Source organism: Vicia villosa, unplaced genomic scaffold, assembly GCF_029867415.1.
Source record: "Vicia villosa cultivar HV-30 ecotype Madison, WI unplaced genomic scaffold, Vvil1.0 ctg.001741F_1_1, whole genome shotgun sequence".
Lineage (NCBI taxonomy): Eukaryota > Viridiplantae > Streptophyta > Magnoliopsida > Fabales > Fabaceae > Vicia > Vicia villosa.
Window position 1 is genome coordinate 463993 of NW_026705713.1, and position 13719 is coordinate 477711.

Below are 13719 nucleotides of genomic sequence, written 5' to 3' on the forward strand. Positions count from 1 at the left end.
TCCATGGAAAAAGCTTGTTGCTGTTCTGAGCGTGAGATCGAGAGCCGGAGTCGAGAGAGAGATGTTGTTGTTGTTTCTGTTTACGGCAAGAGAGAGTCAGTGCGAGAGAGATGAGCACCGAATCCATGGTTGAGTTTCAGCAAGAGATGTTGTTTTTTTCCAATAAGCTTTGAGAAAGATAGAGAAATTGAAAGAGAAAGAGCGTGAGAACAAGAGTGTGATGTTCTGCCTCCACTCTTTGTTTTGTTAGGGTTTCCAAACCCACCCCTTTTGCAAAGTTAAGAGAGGCGGATCCGGGTTCCTTGCTGACCCGACCCGGTCCGGCCCACTCTTTTTTTTTTGTTTTGTTCAGCTTTTAACATTTTAATGGGCTGCACCCTCCTATCCGGATTTCACACCTCTGGCCCAAACATTAAGTTTTTTTTAAACTATTTTCTTTTAGTTTTCTTTGATAAAATTGTTTTCATAAAAAAGATTTAGTATTTTATTTTAAATATAGGATTTAGTCTTATTTTCTAATCCTTTATTAAAATACAAAAAAATATATTAGATACATATTTATGTTTATGTTTCTAATTATTTTCTTCCTTCATGAAAAATCACAAAAAAATGTCTTTTATTAGATTGATTTCTTTTGAATTTGATATTTTCATATAATTTTTGTATAGTTAATCATTTAAGTTTCTATTTGATTACTGTTGCACATCACTTGAATTTTCTAACTTCATCCGAGACTTTGAGATTATTTCTCCGTTGCTCTCTGGCTTTGTCTGTTTGTTTGGTCTTCCATTCGCTGTAGAAATCCTTAAACAATTACTGGATGATCAAAGAATGTTGTAAGCTGTGAACTTATCTGACGTTCTTTTCTGCTCGTATGGATGCCTAACATCTGAAGATCAAGGTAATACCTCAAACTCAAAAATCCAATTTTCTCATTCTTTGAGGTAAGCCTAAAACTCAATCAACTGTTTTCACAACAGTAATCAATTCACTTTCAAATCATTTCAACACATTTTCAAAACCGGGGCCTCTCGAATATTAGAGAGTATAAGTCCCTTTCCTCTTTCTTTTTACAGTTTTTCTTTGTACAGAAAACTTCTTTCAAAACAAACTTTCAAACAGTTTTTCAAATCTCACATCTTTTTTCAAAACAATCAACCATGTTTTATAAAATAAAACATGGGCCTCCACATAGGTATAAGTCCCATTCCTGTACATGAAATTAGGTATTTCATTGTACACACACCTTTTGTACATATCTCGATCAATTTGTTTTTTAACTTTGAATAACTAATCAAAAATGAAGGTTTTCTTTAAATCTTCCCAAAAATACCATGGGCCTCCATGTAGGTATAAGTCCCAAGCCCCTTTGTAAATACCTGTTTACATAGCTTTGAATAAACTCAAGTGGACCTCTCCTCGAGTATGAGTCCCGAGCCCTGTGCATACAAACGGATCATGCTTACAGGTATATTTCCTTCATAAACTCCATTATATACACACACTTTGTCATATATGTATAACTGTTCATATCTGTTCATGTACTTGTTCATATTTGTTCGTACTTGTTCATACTTGTGATTGTGTTATATATGCTTGTTCAACTTAGTACAACACTAGGTTCCCCATAGCCTCCTATTGGGCTTCGTGCAAAGAATCTCCACTAGTTTAGGTTAGGACATAGAGTATGGTTTCCCGGTGAAATCGCTCTAAGAGCTTAGACCAACTATACCATGCCTCCCCTTGGGCTTTGTACAAACGAGTGACCCTCCCATAGCCTCCTCTTGGGCTTACAATGCAAGGACCCTCGATTGTCCCTCCCATAGCCTCCTCTTGGGCTTACAATGCAAGGACCCTCGGATAGCCTCCTCTTGGGCTTCGTACAAGGACCCACGGGCTTCTTATAAGCATCCCCAATATCCAAATCAAATACCCTAGGAGATTAGACATTTATCATCTCTATGATAGGAGTATCTCTTCTATATCATCACAAACAATCAATCAATCAAACTTTTTTGCCACAAGGCTGGCTAATCAATCAAACTTTTTTGCCACAAGGCTGGCTAATCAATCAAACCTTTTTTTGCCACCATACTGGCTGATTAATCAAAGTTTTTGTCACAAGGCTGACTTCATTGAAACTTTTGCCACAAGGCTGGCTGATTAATCAAAACTTTTTGTCACAAGGATGACTTCATTGAAAGTTTTTGCCACAAGGCTTGTTAAACAAAAAACATCTTTATCATTCTAAGCGCCATAAGTGGCATGGCCCAGGGCTTATAATGAAAAGATTTTCAAACAAAAAACAAACAGATGTATGTGATGATATAGATTAGATACATCTAAGATTTAGATGACATTTGTCTATTTTCCTTTGCTTCCACTAGCATAAGTGGGAACTACGATTGCTCTGACTTTCTCAACATCCCTTTGAGAATACGTAGGCACAAGGTCGATCCTTGGCGAGCAAAATAAAACAAAAAAAACCATTCAAACCTTAGCACCCGTAGACCCCGAGCTACAGATGCTCTGATTCCCTCTAAGGGATATGTATGCAGAGGATCGCGATGATCTTTGCGAGCATAATCAAACAAAAACCTTAGGTCCCACCTATTTCACAAGAACCTCCACCATAACATGGAATGAAAAACAAAACAAAGAAACCTATAGAGTACTATAGCTACGTTGGGTGCTAATACCTTCCCTTCGTATAACCAACCCTCTTACCCAAGATCTCTCCCCCACTTTTAAGGTTATTGCAACTTTTTTCCTTTTCCTACTTTGGAAATAATAAAAAGTTTGGTCGGTACAAAAGAAAAATCATTTTTTGAGCACTCGAGCCCAAAGAAGGCATCAGGTGTCTCATCTCGAAAAAGATAACGATTTTTCCCCGCGACACTTCCCAACAACAAACCAATAAAGACTTCCTGAATCAAAACATCCACAATAGCGAGCAACTAAAACAACTATCGAACAAAGTAGATGCTTTAGCTACGCATAACAAAATGTTGGAAACTCAAATCTCACAAGTAGCTCAACAACAAGCACCTACCGCTGCCCCCGCTGGCACGTTTCCTGCTCAACCTCAACCCAATCCTAAAGGACATGCGAACGCGATAACACTACGAAGTGGAACTAATTACGATGGACCCATAGATCCTAGAACCCAAAACGTACCTATGTCACAACAAGAGCCAAAGGAAACCCAGAAGAAAACAACTGATGAACAAACTGCTAAGACTGATGAGAACAATAACGAAGTGGAACCCGAAAAAGAGAAACCTTATGTTCCGCCACCACCTTATAAGCCACCAATTCCTTACCCTCAGAGATTAGCTAAATCAAAAACCGAAGCGCAATTTAAAAGATTTGTAGAACTTCTGAAGCAATTAAACATAACCATACCATTCACAGAAGCCATAACTGAGATGCCTTCGTACGCTAAGTTCTTAAAAGAAATCTTATCAAACAAAAAGAAACTCGAGGATAACGAAACTATAACGCTTACCGCTGAATGTAGCGCTATCATCCAAAATAACATGCCTCAAAAACTGAAAGACCCTGGTAGTTTCTCTATACCCTGCGTAATTGGAAAAACCATCATAGAGAAGGCCTTGTGCGATCTAGGAGCTAGTGTTAGTTTGATGCCTCTTTCAACCTGTAAGAAACTCAATCTAGGTGAGCTTAAAGCAACAAGAATGTCTCTTCAACTAGCAGACCGTTCAGTTAAATACCCTGTAGGAATGTTAGAGAATATCCCTGTTCGTGTAGGTCAATTCTACATCCCAACTGACTTCATCATTATGGATATCCAAGAAGATTCTAACATCCCGATCATATTAGGAAGACCATTTTTAGCAACTGCTGAAGCAATTATAGATGTAAAGCGAGGAAAGCTTACTTTCGAAGTAGGAGAAGAGAAAATAGAATTTATCCTTTCCCAATTCCTAAAAGCACCTTCTATAATTGACACATGATGTTCTGCTGACATAATCGACGAGTGTGTCAAGGAAATAAAATCCGAACCAAATAAGGAAACCGAGATCCTAAGAATTCCTATGCCGCCAATTCTTGAAGATGACAACTGGCGTGAGGAATATCAAGATAACCACCTGAGTGAATGCTTAGCTTTAACTCCAGATCCTATACCTGGACCTAAGAAACCTGGTATAGAGCTGAAAACACTTCCTACCGATCTTAGATACGAATTTCTAGACGAAGAACTAAACCGACCAGTTATAGTGAACGCCAACTTAGGACGAACCGAGACTGAAAAATTACTTAATGTCCTAAGAAAATACCCTACCGCTTTAGGATACAACATATCAGATCTGAAAGGTATAAGCCCTTCTCTGTGTATGCACCGCATTATGCTCGAAGACGATAGTAAAACCTCTAGGGAACATCAAAGGCGAATAAATCCTATTATGAGCGATGTGGTTAAAAAGGAAATCCAAAAACTGCTAGAAGCCGGAATAATATATCCTATATCCGATAGTAAATGGGTTAGCCCTGTTCACGTCGTACCAAAGAAAGGAGGAGTTACTGTAATCACTAACGCAAAAGGAGAATCTGTAGCACAACGTACCCAAACTGGATGGAGAATGTGCATTGACTATAGGAAGCTAAACAAAGCCACCCGAAAAGACCATTTCCCTTTACCTTTCATAGATCAAATGCTCGAACGCCTAGCTAAACACTCGCATTTTTGTTATCTGGATGGATACTCCGGATTTTCCAAATTCCTATCCACCCTGACGACCAAGAGAAGACCACATTTACCTGTCCTTATGGTACATTCGCTTATAGACGAATGCCTTTTGGGCTCTGCAATGCACCCGCGACCTTCCAAAGATGCATGATGGCAATATTTTCCGACTTCCTAGATGGAATAATGGAGGTCTTTATGGACGACTTCTCTGTCTGTGGAGGAAGTTTTGAAACATGTTTAGAAAACCTTGAAATGGTGCTAAAACGATGCGTAAGCGTAAACCTAGTCCTTAATTGGGAAAAATGCCATTTCATGGTTCGACAAGGAATTGTACTTGGACACATCGTATCCGATAGAGGAATCGAAGTTGATAAAGCAAAAATCGAGATTATCGAAAACCTTCAACCTCCCAAAACCGTTAGAGAAATAAGAAGTTTTCTGGGACACGCTGGTTTTTACCGACGCTTCATTAAGGATTTCTCTAAAATAACCAAACCCTTAACTGAACTACTCATGAAAGACGCCGAATTTATTTTCACCGATAAATGCACTGAAGCATTTCAAACGCTTAAACAAGCATTGATCTCTGCGCCAATTATGCAACCTCCCGACTGGAATGAACCTTTCGAAATAATGTGTGACGCAAGTGATTATGCTGTAGGAGCCGTTCTAGGACAAAGAAAGGATAAGAAACTACATGTCATATATTATGCGAGTAGAACCCTAGACGAAGCTCAGATGAATTATGCCACAACAGAAAAAGAATTATTAGCTGTCGTATTCGCATTAGACAAATTCCGTTCTTACCTGGTAGGAGCCAAAATAATCATATACACTGACCACGCTGCCATTAGGTACCTCCTAACCAAAAAGGACGCCAAACCAAGACTTTTGAGATGGATCTTATTACTGCAAGAGTTCGACCTGGAAATTAAAGATAAGAAAGGCACTGAAAATGTCGTAGCAGATCACCTCTCTCGATTAGAAAATCTGAAACCCGAACAAGTACCAATTGACGATGATTTCCCTTATGAAAGACTCATCGCCCAATTAGAGGCAAATGAATTCGAACCATACCATCCAAACTCTGAAACCAACAAATTAGAAGACATAGCTTTAGCCCGATCTAACGCACCTTGGTATGCAGATTTCGTAAATTACCTAGCTGCTGGTGTGCTTCCCCCTGATCTAAGTTACCAACAGAAGAAGAAATTCTTCCACGACCTAAAACATTACTATTGGGACGACCCACTCTTGTTCAAAAGAGGCCCCGATGGAATCTTTAGACGTTGTGTACCCGAGGAGGAAATAAGAAGCATAATAACACATTGCCATTCTGCACCGTGTGGAGGACACCATAGCACATCTAGAACCTGCGCCAAAATCCTTCAATCTGGACTTTTCTGGCCCAACTTGTGGAAAGACGTCCATTTTGCTGTACTAAGCTGTGATAGATGCCAACGAACTGGAAACATTTCAAGACGCGATGAAATGCCTCAAAAAGGCATTCTTGAAGTAGAAATATTTGACGTCTGGGGAATAGACTTCATGGGACTGTTTCCGTCATCGTTTGGAAATCAATATATACTCGTAGCCGTCGATTACGTTTCAAAATGGATAGAAGCTATTGCTTCTCCTACAAACGATACACGAGTAGTTATCAAACTTTTCAAAAACGTCATCTTTCCTAGGTTCGGTGTGCCAAGATTGGTAATTAGCGATGGTGGTTCCCATTTCATTTCAAGAATACTTGAGAAACTCCTTCGAAAATATGGAGTGAATCATCGAATAGCCACACCATACCATCCACAAACAAGCGGTCAAGTAGAAGTATCTAACCGCGAAATAAAACAAATATTAGAGAAAACTGTTGCTATATCTAGGAAAGATTGGTCAACCAAGCTAAATGAAGCTTTATGGGCTTATAGAACAGCTTTCAAAACTCCAATAGGGACTACCCCATTCAAACTCGTTTATGGAAAATCATGCCACCTACCAGTAGAGTTAGAACATAAAGCCTATTGGGCCATTAAGAACTTAAACCTAAACTACACCGCCGCTGGTGAGAAACGACTTCTAGACATAAACGAATTAGAAGAACTTAGACAAGACGCTTACGAAAACGCCAAAATCTATAAAGAGCGAACGAAAAAATGGCACGACAAGCGTATATCTAGGAAAAATTTTAGCATAGGCGATAAAGTGCTTTTATTTAATTCTAGACTAAAATTATTTCCTGGTAAGTTACGATCTAGATGGTCTGGCCCTTTCGAAATAACTAACATATTTCCAAGTGGAGCGATAGAAATCAAAGGGCAAACCGTCAAACCTTTTGTCGTAAATGGGCAACGTCTTAAGTATTACCATCATCTCGAATACAATGAAAACATCGAAGTTTTTAAACTAGACGAACTGCCCGCTCTTTCGAAAAAATAGTTTTCTATTTTAAAATCGTCGAGCTTACGACATTAAACAAAGCGCTTGGTGGGAGACAACCCACATTTATGTATTCCTTTTTATTTTCATTTTATTTTTAAAATTTTAACCTTTAATTTTCATTTAATTATTCTATTTTTAATTATTCTAAGATTTTTTTAATTTTCTTATTATTTTTCATACATCTTATAATATTTATTATAATTATAGCCGCTATCTTAACTCGTGAAAATACATCCTTTTTACAATTATAATTATTATTATAACTTGTTTTATTTAATTTTATTTATTTTTAAAAATTAACACTAGCCTAGTTCTAACTTAATCTTAATATTTTCAACTTCTAGGTTTTTCATTTAACTACTAACTACGATGCAAGAAGTTGATAACATGGAAGTTGTGTTCCGTGGTAGAGGACAAGAAGCAAGATTTAACAAGCTGGCTGGAAGACACATGGATTTGACTTGCTATCCTCACCAACCAACTATGGTGAAACTTGGTATCGAAGAAAGTATCCTACACCTGCTTAACCAAATTGGTTGGACTGGTTCTCACTTGTTCCGCAAGTTTAGCACTTACCGGAAGCTCACTCTGGAATTCTTGAGCTCCCTGACCTATCTCCCAAACTGTGGACAAGGACTGAAAAAAGGAGTTATTCTCTTTAGACTCTTTGGTATGGAGTTTAATTTCTGCATCCGAGATTTTGCTGAAATGTTAGAACTACCTCATGGACCTGATGCATACGCCCAAGTAGCTGAAGAAAACCTTCCATACTGGGAGTTGGAAAAATACTGGGGCAAGATCACCGGAAACGACAACCCTGAAGAGAATGAGTTTCAATCTGAGAACATCCACAATCCTACTTTCCGCTACTTTCACAAGATCCTTGCTCACTATATTTTTGGAAAGCCTGATAATGTCACTGAATTCACTAGAGAAGAGTTGTTCATCATGTTTTGTACCTCTCAGAACCGCCCGGTCAATGCCATCGCATTCATGCTAACAAACTTCGAGCGCATCACGCAAGACGAAGTTTCACCCATTAGGATCGGCGGATTTGTCACTATGATTGCTAATGCCATAGGAATGAGAGTGCCTTTGCTTAGATTGACACCTTTTGGTACCCATACCTCTATGGACATCAATTTCTGCTTTAATCGAGGTATCATCGGTAATCTTGGACCTGATCGTTTTGAATTTCTCATTGATAACAAAGTTTGGTATCAGTTCACCTTACCGAATCCTAGGACGAGTGTGCACAACCATGCCAATTGGCTTTACTATGGTCAGATTCCTGAGAGAGAGCCATCACCTGAAACTCCTCAAGCTTATTGTCGCGGGCGAAAAATCGTTTTGTTTCCTCTTTTTTGTGGATGAGACACCTGATGCCTTCTTTGGGCTCGAGTGCTCAAAAAAATGATTTTTCTTTGTTTCGACCAAACTTTTTATTGTTTCCAAAGTAGGAAAAGGAAAAAAGCTGCAATAACCTAAAAAGTGGGGGAGAGATTCCGGGTAAGAGGGTTGGTTATACGAAGGGAAGGTATTAGCACCCAACGTATCTATAGTACTCTATAGGTTTCTTTGTTATGTTTATTCCATTCTTGTTGTGGTGGAGGTTCTTGTGAAATAGGTGGGACCTAAGATGTTTGTTTGATTATGCTCGCAAAGATCATCGCGATCCTCTGCATACATATCCCCTAGAGGGAATCAGAGCATCTGTAGCTCGGGGTCTACGGGTGCTAAGGTTTGAATAGTTTTTTTTTGTTTTGTTTTGCTCGCCAAGGATCGACCTTGTGCCTACGTATTCTCAAAGGGATGTTGAGAAAGTCAGAGCAATCGTAGTTCCCACTTATGCTAGTGGAAGCAAAGGAAAATAGACAAATGTCGTCTAAATGCTAGATGTATCTAATCTATATCATCACATACATCTATTTAATTTTGTTTGAAAATCTTTTCATTATAAGCCCGGGGCCATGCCACTTAGGGTGCTTAGAATGATAAAGATGTTTTTGTTTGTTTAACCAGCCTTGTGGCAAAAGTTTCAATGAAGTCAGCCTTGTGACAAAAACTTTGATCAATCAGCCAGCCTTGTGGCAAAAGTTTCAATGAAGTCAGCCTTGTGACAAAAACTTTGATTAATCATCCAGTACGGTGGTAAAACAGTTTGATTAATTAGCCAGCCTTGTGGCAAAAAGGTTTGATTTTGATTGATTGATTGTTTGTGATGATATATAAGAGATACTCCTAGCATAGAGATGAAAAATGTCTAATCTCCTAGGGTATTTGTATTGGATATTGGGGATGCTTATAAGAAGCCCGTGGGTCCTTGTACGAAGCCCAAGAGGAGGCTATCCGAGGGTCCTTGCATTGTAAGCCCAAGAGGAGGCTATGGGAGGGACAATCCAGGGTCCTTGCATTGTAAGCCCAAGAGGAGGCTATGGGAGGGACAATCCAGGGTCCTTGCATTGTAAGCCCAAGAGGAGGCTATGGGAGGGTCACTCGTTTGTACAAAGCCCAAGGGGAGGCATGGTATAGTTGGTTTGAGCTCTTAGAGCGATTTCACTGGGAAACCATACTCTATGTCCTAACCTAAACTAGTGGAGATTCTTTGCACGAAGCCCGATAGGAGGCTATGGGGAACCTAGTGTTGTACTAAGTTGAATAAGCATATAACACAATCACAAGTATGAACAAGTATGAACAAACATTAACAAGTACATGAACAACTATGAACAGTTATACATATATGACAAAGTGTGTGTATATAATGGAGTTTATGAAGGAAATATACCTGTAAGCATGATCCATTTGTATACACAGGGCTCGGGACTCACACTCGGGGAGAGGTCCATTTGAGTTTATTCAAAGCTATGTAAACAGGTATTTACAAAAGGGCTTGGGACTTATACCTACATGGAGGCCCATGGTATATTTTTTTGGGAAGATTTAAAGAAACCTTCGTTTTTGGTTTGTTATTCAAAGTTAAAAAGAACAGATCGAGCTATGTACAAAAGGCGTACAATGAAATACCTAATTTCATGTACTGGAATGGGTATGTACAAAAGGGGCTTGGGACTTATACCTACGTGGAGGCCCGTGTTTTATTTACAAAACATGGTTGATCGTTTTACAGTCGCGTTGTTTGAAAAAACGGTTTGAAAGTTTGTTCTGAAAGAAAGTTTATTTATTTTGAATAAAAAGACTGTGTAAAAAGAAAAAGGAGTGGGTCTTATACTCTCTAATATTCGAGAGGCCCCACATCGTTTTGAAAATCAATTGATTAATTAAAAGATTTAATCAAAAGTTTCAAAAAGAAATGGTTCATTGTTTTTGAAAAGAACCGCGATCGCTCGTTTTAAAACGATTTGAATTTTGAAAGAAGTCAATTTAATCAAAAGATCATCCTCAATTAACACTTAGATGATTAGGGTTTGTTCAAAAAAATATTTACAAGTGATTTAAGTTTAAAGATTAAGTGAAAAACAATATTTAAAAGTATTAGAAAACACTTAAAAATATGTTATTTTAAACTTAATTAAAAATGTATTAAACAAATATATTTTTGTGATTTTTTTTGATATTCATAAAATACATATATAAAATAATAAGTGTGTAAAAAATGAAGAAAAAATAAGTTAAATTGAATGGTTAAATTAATGGTTGAAGTTGTGTAAAAAATCAAAGAAAATAGGTGATAAAAAGAAGGGTTTGGTCCCATAGGGACTTGAACTCGTGACCTTGAGGTCACTACTCAAAACAAAAGCCAACTGAGCCACGCTCGTGGCTTGTTAGTAATACGCGCTGGGTACAATATATTTTCAAACTGAATTTTAAAACTCATGAACCAAAAAACGCGCCAAGAACACAATCCCATTTTGAATTTGAATTTTCTGAAAACTGAACCAAATTGATCAAGTGAAGGGTCTAACTCACTCGTTTTTTCATAAGGATCATGATGGTGCCCTCATAATTCATTTATTTTTGCTCTAAGGTGATCAATTTTCTGATGAACACGAAGAACCCTAATTCTGAGATTGATCATGAAATCGTGTATGATTGATGAATTGTGAAATTGATTGAGGGTTAATGATCAGTGATAGTGCAGAAACAAGATAGCAACTCAATTTTTCATTTATGATGCATGTATGTATGAGTTTGAAGTTCAAGAAGCTTACCTTCAAAAACGGCCAAACTGAAAATTGAAATCGTGCCTGGAGGTGTTACAGATGTTGTTTCTTGATCTGGACAGCATCAATGGACCTTATGGAACATGTTTGAATGCTTGGAACAGTTTGAATTCACCTGAGCTAAGCTATGGAACCTGAACTGCAGTTGCTTCAAGTATGAATCGAATTTAAAGATGGAGATGTTACAAGTCATATGTGAGTGTTTGGATCATTCATATGAAGTATATGGAAGGTGTTAGAAGTGTTATTTTGGACAGAAATGATCTTGAATGGATTTTGGCATGATAAGGCTTAGATTATGCATATTTGAGAAGTGAGGTAGTGATTTTGAGTTTGAGATGTTTTTGGAGTGTGTGAGTGGATCAAACACATCCCATATGATGTTTGTGGTTTGTGGGAAGCATCACTTTGGTCAGAAATTCAAAGGTTTAGAGGTTGAGCATTTTACCTCTTTGAAACTTAAGAAACTTGCATTCTAAGAAAGAAAGAGAAAGCCTATAATTTGTGTGACTTTGGTGTGATTTTGAATGGAGTTTGGACCTCTATTTATAGGCCAAAGAGTCTGAACTCAGAGCTTTGCAACTTGATCAAAGTTTGATGATTTGGCTTAAGAGATAAAAAGGAATCTTTTACATTTAATGCAAAATGGTTAAAGTGACCAAACCATGGTTAAACTTCAAGCTTCTTATCCTCTTCCATTCTGATCTTCTAATCAGAAAATATCTTCAATTATTGTCTTGATGCATCATTACTTGCATTATTTGGCAATTTGGTTCATAACTTTGCAAAAATGGTTGAAATTTCAAGTGAAATGGTCACTAATGTCAAAATTCAAAACCATAGCTACACTCCATATTTTTTCATGCTCTTGGACATTTTGGAAAGCTCATGTTACATACTTCAAAACTCTAGTTGAAAGTTTCTTCAAGATCTTTAAGGAAGTGGGTGAAAAAGATCCATGAACTTTGAGAAAAATGAAGTTTCAAGTGAATTTTTCAAAAGATGCCAACTTTGAAGCTCCATATCTCTTAAATGGTTGATCTTATGGAAAAAAATTATATGTGACAAAGTTGTTCATTGGATCAAAATCTACAACTTTCATGTTGGAAGTTTTTTTCAGTTTGTAGGTGAAATTTTGAGTTATTCCCTTCCAAAGTTTGGAAAAAACCATGAAAAACACTTAGAAATTTTTCTAAGTATGGAAAGTCAAACTTTTGACTTTTTGATTCTTGATTGATTTTCTTGATTTTTCTTGATCAAATGACTTCTCATATCATATATTGATGATTTAAAACTTCAAAAGTCATGGTTGACCAAAATTCCCCAAAAGTCAATGGTGATCTTGTACAGTTGACTTTTTCAGACGAATCGCGTTTCTGGAGATTTCAAATGAAACAGGCTATCCTCATCAAATGAATAGTATGAATGGATCACATTGAAGCATTAGAGGATATTGAGCCATGGTTTGCGTTGTGACACCATGTCTTGATTAAAAAGTCAGTTGTTCAGTGAATTAGGTCAAAAAACCCTAATTGTCGACCTGATGAAATTAATGACTGTAGGTCTTGAATTGAGATGCAATTTCCATGGGATATTGTCATAGGGATTATTTGAGGATGATTGAAACCTTTGATTGACTTCCTGGGGGTTTTTATGGTTTCCCAAATGTGATCCCTGATTTCAGTCCCTGATAGTTCAAAACCCTGATCTGAGGATTTGTCTGATCAATCTTTGTGTAGGAGATGTTCTGAGCCAATGGATTAGGTCAAAGTGATGTACTTGGGGCCTTGAGGTCATGTCCCAAGCCATTAGGTCAAATTCTGAGCAAAAGTCAGGGGTATGCTATCTTCAGGCAAAACCCTAATTCAGTCGATTCAAAGCTCTTGAGTTTGTTGAAATGAATCTCTGAGGACCAAATGTTGATTGTTGATGAAGATAGTTCTTTTGAGATGAAGGGAGAACAAAACCCTAATTGATTGTTACTTGTACTGATGAGTGTTTTCCTGATTAAATCCTGCTGAGTCACAAGTAGCAAACACAAGCTATGCAGTTTGTTAGAGATGCAAATGATGCATATGCAGATGATATGAGGTGGTATCTTAGGTCAAAAATTGGGGTATGACAGATGCCCCTATTTAAGTTTCTTCAACCTGAGACATGAAGATTGAAAATCTTCGTTTTGATAGGGTGGAAGAGACTTAAATATCAGAAGACGCAAATTTTGGACCTAAGATACCAAAATTGCGAATGATGTAAGGATATCTTTACCGAGGGATATCAAGAACTGACTCCGCTGGGGAAAAGAGATTGGGAAGGATGTCTCAATCCGTTTTAGGAAGAGAATCCGTTTTGTCTTTTCGGGAAAGCAAGTGTATGCTTCACCGG